Source organism: Pseudophryne corroboree, chromosome 2 (genome assembly GCF_028390025.1).
Source record: "Pseudophryne corroboree isolate aPseCor3 chromosome 2, aPseCor3.hap2, whole genome shotgun sequence".
Taxonomy (NCBI): Eukaryota; Metazoa; Chordata; class Amphibia; order Anura; family Myobatrachidae; genus Pseudophryne; species Pseudophryne corroboree.
Window position 1 is genome coordinate 996897449 of NC_086445.1, and position 9726 is coordinate 996907174.

Here is a 9726-nt window from a genome sequence, read left to right on the forward strand (position 1 = left end):
GTGGACAGGGTAAGCCAGTGGCCCCCAGAGCATATCTTCCAAGCTTAGCTGAGGCGGCACACGGTCTGACTCATCTGGGTAAAGAGGGTATGTGTAAGCTGGTGAGAGCCTACTGGTGTGCGCCAGGATTCTCTTCTCATGCGGGTAAGAGAGCAATGACATGTCTTATTTGCTTGAGGAAGAATATTGGAAAGTCAATACCAACATAACCATCCCATATCCTGCCGACAGACGGCCCTTTTCAGGTAATACAGATTGATTTCATACATTTACCACCCTGTAGGAATTTAAAATATGTGTTAGTCTGTATTGATGTGTTTTCCAATTGGGTAGAAGCGTTCCCTGCTGCCACAAATACTGCTACGTTCACTGCAAAGAAAATTGTGCAGGAATTTGTGTGTAGATATGGTATCCCTAGAATAATTGAAAGCGATAGGGGTACCCATTTTACAGGTGAAGTCTTTCAGGTTATGTGCAAACTGATGGGAATTAATAGCAAGCTGCAAACTCCGTACCGCCCACAGGCGAGTGCGAAGGTGGAGAGAGTAAACAGCACTATTAAGAATAAGCTGAGCAAAGTGATGGGTGAAACTGGATTGTTGTGGCCAGAAGCTTTGCCACTAGTATTGTACAGCATCAGAACCACTCCCAGGTCCCCTCTTAACCTATCACCCTTTGAGATTCTTTTTGGTCGACAACCCCATGTAATGATAGACCCCCAGGATGATTTGAAATACAATAACGAAGTGACTGTAAAATATTTGGTTAAGATGAGCCAACAGCTGAGCTATCAAAACAAAAATCTAAAGCTGGTGATTCCTGACCTGCCAAACAGTAATTGTCATGACATTGAACCTGGGGATTATGTAATGATTCAAAATTTTCTACGCTCAGGTTGCCTCATTGACAGGTGGGAAGGACCGTACCAAGTCTTACTAACCAGCACGACAGCATTAAAGGTTGCCGAAAGAGAGACTTGGGTCCACTCGTCCCACTGTAAGAAGATCGCTGACCCAGAGAGAACCCGTGACAAAGAGCAGAGTGTAGAGAACATCGTATCACTGGAGTGTCTGTTCCGGAAAGGTTGAGAGGCAGGACTGTTGTCACGGCACCTGAGCGCGGAGAACAACAAGACCAAGAGGAGGTTGTCGCACCAGTTTTTCTTTTTTATTATTTTCTCCATCTCCCACTACCTTCCTTCTCTCCTTCCCTTTTCCTCCCCCTTCTTGTTTCCTTTCTCTTCCCTTAACAAGATGGACTTACCCCAAGAGACTGCGTTCCGGGTTTTCCTGTTAACCCTGTTGTTGACCAGAACAGTCTGTTTCGGTGAGAGTCCCAGAGAGGTCGAGAAAGGATCTGGAATGGGTTCTGATGGCGAGGACGGATTTGTAGAATTCCAAGAGCAACACATCACTCGAGCAAAGGCGAGTATCAGAAAATGATCTGGTAGTCGGAGGCACTGTGAAGGGTTATTGGCTGAGGAAAATTGCATTTGTAAGAATTGTGAGAACATAGTTGAGGATGGGTGCATCCAGAGATGTCAGTCCAGCCTTAATATCAACATGGACCGTTATCCATTGAGTGATTAGCACTCACTAGTGGGTAAGGTTTTAAACCAAACAGAATGCTGGGTGTGCTCACAAGTACCTCAAGGTCAGAGCAAGTCAGGATTAGTACCGTACCCTTTAGCAATAGATGAGGTACTCGAATTACGGGGTGGGAGACCGGTGGACAAGAAATTTTATATTTCTAGGCCCCCTAGTTTGAAGCTCCACCAGTATCATGTAGATAGATCCTTATTATGCTTCAACATTTCTAATTTCTGAAAACCAGGAAATTGGGAGGTGACATGGAATAACCAGACCATGGCCTTTTCGCATAGAGCTGATAGGATACCCATAGACTCTGAACTTGTACGCCAAATAGCCAACAGTGGAAGGTATTTTCGGTATAGGTATACTCGAGGAAGCAAGACCATGTGGGTTGGAGAAGTATCACCAGGGTACTGTGCTCATATCATACAGCCTGATACTTGTACTGAACAGATGAGAGAACTAGGGATTGGGTTTTCACTTGGAAAGTTTGTAATATGGTAATGTCATATTTTGTCCCATATGTTCTCCCCGATGATGCCTATTTCATATGTGGGAGGAAGGCGTATAAGTGGCTTGCCCCAAACTCAGAGGGATTGTGTTATGTTGGAAGAGTGTTGCCAGAGGTCATGACCATAACCCATGATAAGATGAAAGACGTTCACCGCAGTGCTCAGGCTCCTTATACTCATACACCCTATGAACACATCGTCAAGAGACACCTCATAGATAGGACAGAGCACGTAGCCTCTGATTTGATCCACGAATCCACCGGGATTCAATTCCTACTTGCGTTAGACATCACCCGTACTGCCAGAGGAATTATAAATTATAGGTATATCCATGCGCTAGCGAACTTGATAGATAATATCACTGAGATGTATGACGACACCTTCAGGTATACAGGAAGGGAGTTACAAGTTTACAAGACGGAACTGATCCAACACAGGATGGTCCTTAATTATATCACAGCCGTGACGGGTGAGTACTGTGTCACTTTGGCAACTCAATATGGTGTGAAGTGCTGCACGTATGTTACAAACAGCACTGATGACCCAACCGAGATCATCGATCAAAAGATGGACGATATCTTGCAGTTGAAGTGGGAGTTCCAGAGGAGACACAACCTTACCCTGACTGCTGTGAGTAATGAACTGACCGGCTGGGTCTCATGGTTGAACCCACGCAATTGGTTCTCAGGTTTAGGAGAGTGGGCTCAAAATGTTATTATGAGTGTAGGGAAGTTTCTCCTTTGTATCCTTGGAGTCGTCATAATTATTGGTTTGATATTTAGGTGTGTTCGAATTCTAACGCAGCGCAAGCACGGCACAAAATTGATGAGTCTAAGGAGCGGGGGCGCTGTTACAGCAGCAGATTTAATTTATGACCCATCCATAGAGACAGTGTTATGATAAGGATTGCAAATGAATTCCATGGCCTGTTTCTTTCACCCGTTTTTCCTTTGTCTCCCCCTCTGCCCAGATACACCGATCCGGAAAAGACATCGACCATACCCAAGAATGTTTATGAAAATGTTATGTGAATGTATTTTAGTTATGTTTCTTATCTTCATCTCTACAACCTTCAGTTAATGACACACATAGTCGACAGGTGATATCCACATATACTAGCACTCACTTATGTTCCCCCTCCATGTATCATCAACTAAATGTGCACCCCATTTGTTGGAACAAGAAGCCGAAAAGAGCTCGGTAGTGTTTGTTGGCCCACTTACAGACCCTTAATACGGGATAAGAAGGATTTAATGTATACTTCGCAATACCTCAAAGCTTATCTAGAACATATACGGCACGATGATACATGCCCCTCAGACATGGATTCACACATACATGCTTTCACTATCCCACTAGGTCATACATTTCCCGCTTACACCTCTCCTCCTACCATCCAATCATCTGTAGATATTGTATTGTATATTTCTCTGTTTAGTGTTTAGATAGTGGCAGTTATTGTTAACTGCCAAAGGGTGGACTGTCAAAGTCGAAAAATATTGTAGTACACACAGCACGTACTAACAACACACACATGCCCGCTGCGCGTGCATTTGTTCCGCTGTGCGTGCACATATCCGCAATTTGCGTATGATCGCTCCCGCGGTCCTGCGCGTGGTGTGGGTATTTACGGCGGAGTTTGTGAGTGCATAGAGGGTTATCAAAACATTACATATTTAATCCAAATAGTGCACATTGTACACATAGCCCCCCTGCACCACATCAGCAAGTATCAACAGTTTAAATGATTCCAGGACTAAGGGATTCGCCTTTGCATGATAGGAAGGGACAGACTAAGGTTATAAGGTGATGTCTAGTATCCAGCTGTAGGGTATTTTAAGGGTAACATTCCGGTGTTGGTTAGAGGAAGATCGCATGTTCCTGCGTATAGTTATGTGCAGAAGTAGAATATAGATATAAACTGTATTTACTGTATATTATGTATGCGGCGGGAATCCAGAGGAGACCACCCACAAGAGCAGTTGAGAAAGACATCGCCCATCTTTTCAAATCAACCTATGACCTCTCCTGTAATGTAAAGATGCATCCCTGTGTCCAATGGACAAAAGGATTACAGTATCCATTTTATTGCTTTTGGAAGTAGTGTATAAAAAGCCTGTTGCTCCCTGGCAGGTCAGAAGACTCTTAACGCTATCTACCTGATTAGCGGAGGACTGGACCAGGAAGCGCATGCGAATATTCTCACGTATGTACATTGACTGTAGCCATTTACTCTGTTGTATATTGTAGTGTATAAATTGTATTGTTATCCCCTTCCAGATATATACGCTGAGGTGTTGGAGCCCAGTGTTTAACTACAAATCGGTGTTGTGTCCTCTTTTCCCTGCTAGGGTTTAAAGCGTATTACATTACCTAACTGTATAAGGTTTAAGAGTGTATTGATAAGGTGTGTACGCGCTGCGGGTACTTTGTACCGTCAGCGCTGCATAAGGTTTAAGGTGTAATATAATTGCATTGCATTACTAATAAGGTTTAAAGTATATCAAGAGTGTGTGCGCGCTGTGTGTACTTTGTACCCCCAGCGCGGCGTTAGTACGCGTACAAAGTACGTAGAGTGCATATTAAGTCTAGCGGCCGCAGCGGCTCCATGGTAAAAGAGTGTTCAAAGGTATAGCTTTATGGTTTAAGATAATATCGACATTATCACTGTGCAAACCCACAATGCTCATTGTACCCGTACGATGCGCCTGCGCATTGCGGTGCATATGCATACGCAGAAATGCCGATTTTTAGCATGATCGCTGTGCTGCGAACAACGGCAGCTAGCGATCAACTCTGAATGACCCCCTATATTCAGTTAAGCCACTGCTTGGTTCATTTCTGAGCTACTGGACAATTTATTTTCATTGTCTTTCATGACTCCCTTTAAAATACAGTGTTCAGTTACTCACATCCAATCTGCAGATTTTACTGAAAGGTTGCTTGTATTCTTCTGCATTGTATTCTTCTGTGTCTTTGTTCATCCATCAACATATAGGGAAGATTGTGGGTAAACTTTGCTGTATTCAATACAAGTAAATGTCATAATATATAATGGATGTTTAAGGAAACAGTACACTAATGCATCAAAGAGAGTCTATGCAGTGATAGTTTAAGTCACAAAGCTACCTACTGTACCTCCAGTATAGCTTCTCATGTTATATTTAAAGTATAGTTATTGCTATACTCAAGTACATGTACAGTATGTGAAATATAGACATCATTACATCAAATCAACCAGTATCTGTTTTTGCTTATTTCTACATGCATATAACCTCAATTCTAGACTGTTCCACCTAAATTAAAAGAAATATGATTTAACATCACATCTATCTTACAACTAACACAGTTCTACACTTTATTTGACCTAAAAAAGATAAAAACTTAATTTACGGTTAATTATCATCCATAAAATATAACTGACAGCAGTTATTTATTATGCTTAATAATGGGTGTATCACTTTGAATGACTTTGAATTGCCTTTATTTACGTTTACTCACCAATATTCTCAACAATCTCAACTAGTCTAGGGATGGCCATCGACCATCGATGATTCAAAATGATCGATTTTTTATGGCCGATGTAGAATACTTTTGCGATCAATGGGGGAAAACCAGATGGTTTCCCTCCATCGATGGAAAGGTATAACCAAATATTTTTTTAATGTTTTTTTTTTTAATGAGGTGCCGGGACACGGAGCATAGCTCCGCCCCCTACATGCGTGAAACCCTACCCCCGTATTCTGATTGGCCCATGGGCTAGTCAGTGGAAAAACAGGGATGCCCATCGATAAATGGAAACCATCGATGGTCATCCACTGCATAGTTGGCTGCCATCAATGGTTACTTGCCATATTGCCATCGATGGCAACCACACCGATGGCTGTCCCTAATCTATTCTATTCCCATTTTTTATTTGTTCAGCTAATTAGTTTACAATGGCATAATCAAACAACAACATTTCAGGTTGTCTACCCGTGATTTAGGATTCATTAGCAGAATATATGACCCTAGGCACAATAATGGCTTTAAGTCAGGCATGTCCAAACTGCAGCCCTCCAGCTGTTGTGAAACAACATATCCCAGCATGCCCTGTCACCATTTTGCTTTCAGAGAATGCTAAAGCTGTGTCACGGCATGCTGGGATGTGTAGTTTCTCAACAGCTGGAGGGCCGCAGTTTGGATATGCCTGCTTTAAGTGTTTCCTTTTCCTATACACCGTAGAGGCAGTGGTTTTGTGGGTGGAACTAATGTACTGCCTATCAACACAATAGGAATTAGTGGCACAGTCGAGGCATGAGACACTTTACCTCAACAGTACCTCGTGCATTAGCAAACTGTATGCAAATTCTGAACTGCCTCTCCAAGGCTCTCAGAATTCCCGATCCTGTTATGCTACGTAAAGAACAGGACTGGAAAGCTGAAACAGTAGTGGAAATTTCCTCTAGTTCTACATCCATAATATATGCGTAAGTGGGTGACGAGGAAGGCAGGGAGCGACAGGCTGAGTAGGAAAGGCAACAAATCTGCAATAAACATGTTTTACAGAGAGGCCCACTGGCCCAAAGAAGGAATCTGTGTGAGATCGTGCTGGGGAAGTGTTAATGAGAGGCATTTATGTACAGGCACACAGCAGTATTGTGCTCTGAAGCAATATAGGGAGCGTGGTCCTCCGCTTGTAGGGAAATCCATGTCATTTAGGCAATCAGCAACACTGACCTTTTCCTTTACTGTTCACTAAGGCTATATATATCACTTCAGGGTTCTGGTGGCACTTTCAGTCGCTGTCATTTAATGTGCGTAATCATTTACTGGTAATAATGAGTGAGACTTGCCCTACATGAACATTGGTTTTCCACTACATCCTGGTAGAAGTCTCCCGTCTTGGATATGAGGTGGGGTCACAATGATATTAAACGCAAAACGCAGAGGGCGTGATTCTGAGACGCATGGAGGTTTAAGGCGGCAGCATGTAGAAAAGTTTCGCATATTGGGCACACATCTCAGGCTGCTCTGCAAGCAGACGCACTATTCAATCTGGTATGTTTCTCTGTGGCCTTAAATGGGCGTTTCTGGGTGACTACTGGGCATCAACAATGGGAATGCATGCAAGAGAACCGCTACGTGGGTGTGTCGGGGGGGTGTAGCCATAAGTACTCCCTCCTATGAGTCGCGAGTATGCAGGGTGGATCCCAGCTTCAGACGGTTGTTCTGCACCCAGCAGGAGTAAGTACCAATTATAACGATTACGGCCGCTCTCACATATGGGAACAGTGGGTTGGTGCAGTATTAGGATATGCGTATGTAGTACGTATATGCATTAGAATGTGCGTATTGTCACATTAACATTCCATTTGCAACCCATTTGCATTCATAATACAAAAGCCTCTTCGAAAAGGGGGACTTTGTGCAAATCACCACAGGACTCTGGTGAGCTGCAGAGGTGTATCTTTACTACCTGCAGTCATGCTGAATAATGGGCGCAGGGGTACTTCCTGTATAACAAACACTTCCTGTAAGACCAAGGCGATGGCAATTATGCAACTTTCCGCCCATCCACATACAGCAACTGCGTCCACTTCTAAATCAGGACCAGTGTTTGGTATATGGAAGGTCTTGCTTCAGTGGTGAAGTAGTTAATAAAAATGGCACATCACAGATCACATTGATGACTGAAGAGCTTACAATACAGTATGGGCCGTTAAGTTTACACAGCGTGCCCTTTATAGCTATTGTGACTTCTCTCATCATGCCCCTGTAATGGAATCCACCAACCTGTACAGTGTCTCTGTTACAGAGGGGCTACAAGCCAGACCAGTGGAGCTTTAGGCTTCTGTGTACTATCCCTCCTTACACCCTCCAATGCAGAGTGACAGATTTCATCAATAGTATGCATTAATAAATGCTGAACAAAACATTGGCTTTGCCCGATTACTGTTCGACAATTGCAGCCTACCCTTTGGCTTGCACTTACACACAAATTTATGGCCGAACAGAAAATATTAATTTAGAAGCCGCAGGCTGTTTATGACCCATGTCCAGGACTGTGGCTCCGTCAGGAAGTCTGTCCAACTATTGGAAGTTGGACACAGCTAGAATCAGAGCTGAGTTATTAGAGTTTAGACTTCGCAAGCCAAGTAATGTAATGTGCTGCAATGCTGAAACGTAGTATACCCATTGTGAGTGTAATGAATGCACTCCGGATAAGAAACACATGCCACTGACGGATTCACAATTCACCGAGGATTAACTCTTTTGTTGGATCGGAAAATGAATCTAAACCTCCTTGTGCTAAATGTGAGGTTACTTTGTCGCATTCTGCTACATGAGCTGCTATAGTAGTAGCTGAGATTTGGAAGTATAAATGTCTGCTTAAAGTGGACTTGTCATCCACACACAGTCCTGGCAGCCATTTTGTGGACTGAACCAATCTTTGGATGATCGATGCACTAGGAACCAGTGACATCACTGAGGCATGAGCCACAGCCACTAAATGCATCGTGCTTTAGTGATATCACAATTTCCCAGTAAATACATAGGGTACATTCTCATGAATGGTCTTCTGCAAAGGGGCTGATGTAGTATTGAACGCACAGCCTGACTGGCCATGAGGCGTTTCTGGCAAAATAGCAAAGTAGTTTGCTCGGCTGGCATGCTGAGTCGCAACACGCACTGTGCTGTGTGGCCGTGCCGCTGCAGTCATGCCCTTTTTCCTATGGCGCACGCACACACAGAATTCATGGGCCGATTCTTTCCCCTAGTCCTACGTTTCTTAAATGTACACCTATTACCTTGCGTGTTTTCACACTGCTCATGCTCCAGAAACCTGTGCAATTATGAGCCACACACATTTCAGCTGCATCTTCACTTGAAGGAACGTAACTGGACTGTAACAGCTGAATTGCGGGCTATGCATGGAAGCGTAGATATGTCTGTTTCCAGGAGTATCATCTGCACTAAGAATAGTCTGGTGCATGTGCTCACCGATGATGATGATGATGACACTATGGGCGGGATATACTATCACTGATCGCGGGTCATCGCCGGTCATCGCAATGATGCTAATCGCATATGTACTAACATATGCGATTAGTATCGCAATGCGATGCCAGGGGTGCCCTGCGGTCAGTGGTAGTCCCGAGGGGAAGCCCTGCAGCTCAGCGCCCACCGCACCTTGACCTCCTGCAGCATGAAGTACGGCCTGAGACTCCCTGCTGGCACCCGCCCATCTCCCGTCATATGCTCCTGTGTCCGGTCGCTACCACAATCAGCACCCGGAACCCCGGCACTTCATACAGGCAGCTGTGCGGCAGGGCTGGGTGCGGGGCAGCTGCAGGAAGCACGGAGTGCACCGCCTTCCGGAGGACGGAGAGGAGGAATAGGAGGACCCCCACCAGCTGCTGCAGGAGCTTGGAGGCGCCTGAGGATCCTGGAGCAGGCTGCCAGGACACTGGTGAGAGAGGGGTCAGCGTTTGGTGGGGAGTGCGGTGGGTTGCGAAAGAAGCCCATAGGCTTCTATAGGGGGTTTTACCGCATTTTTCCCATAGTACCTCCCGCCCTATAAAGCTTAAGCTGGGTACACACTGGTGCAATGTTGGGCCAATTTGCCATTTCGTAATTTA

The 9726-nt window shown here is 44.5% G+C and overlaps 1 protein-coding gene across 1 annotated transcript in view; it reads left to right on the forward strand.

Annotated features, from left to right (window-relative positions):
• Positions 1-9726, forward strand: part of MRPS6 (mitochondrial ribosomal protein S6) — a 121622-nt gene that overhangs the window by 52892 nt on the left and 59004 nt on the right. The gene's annotated exons all lie outside the window — the stretch shown is intronic.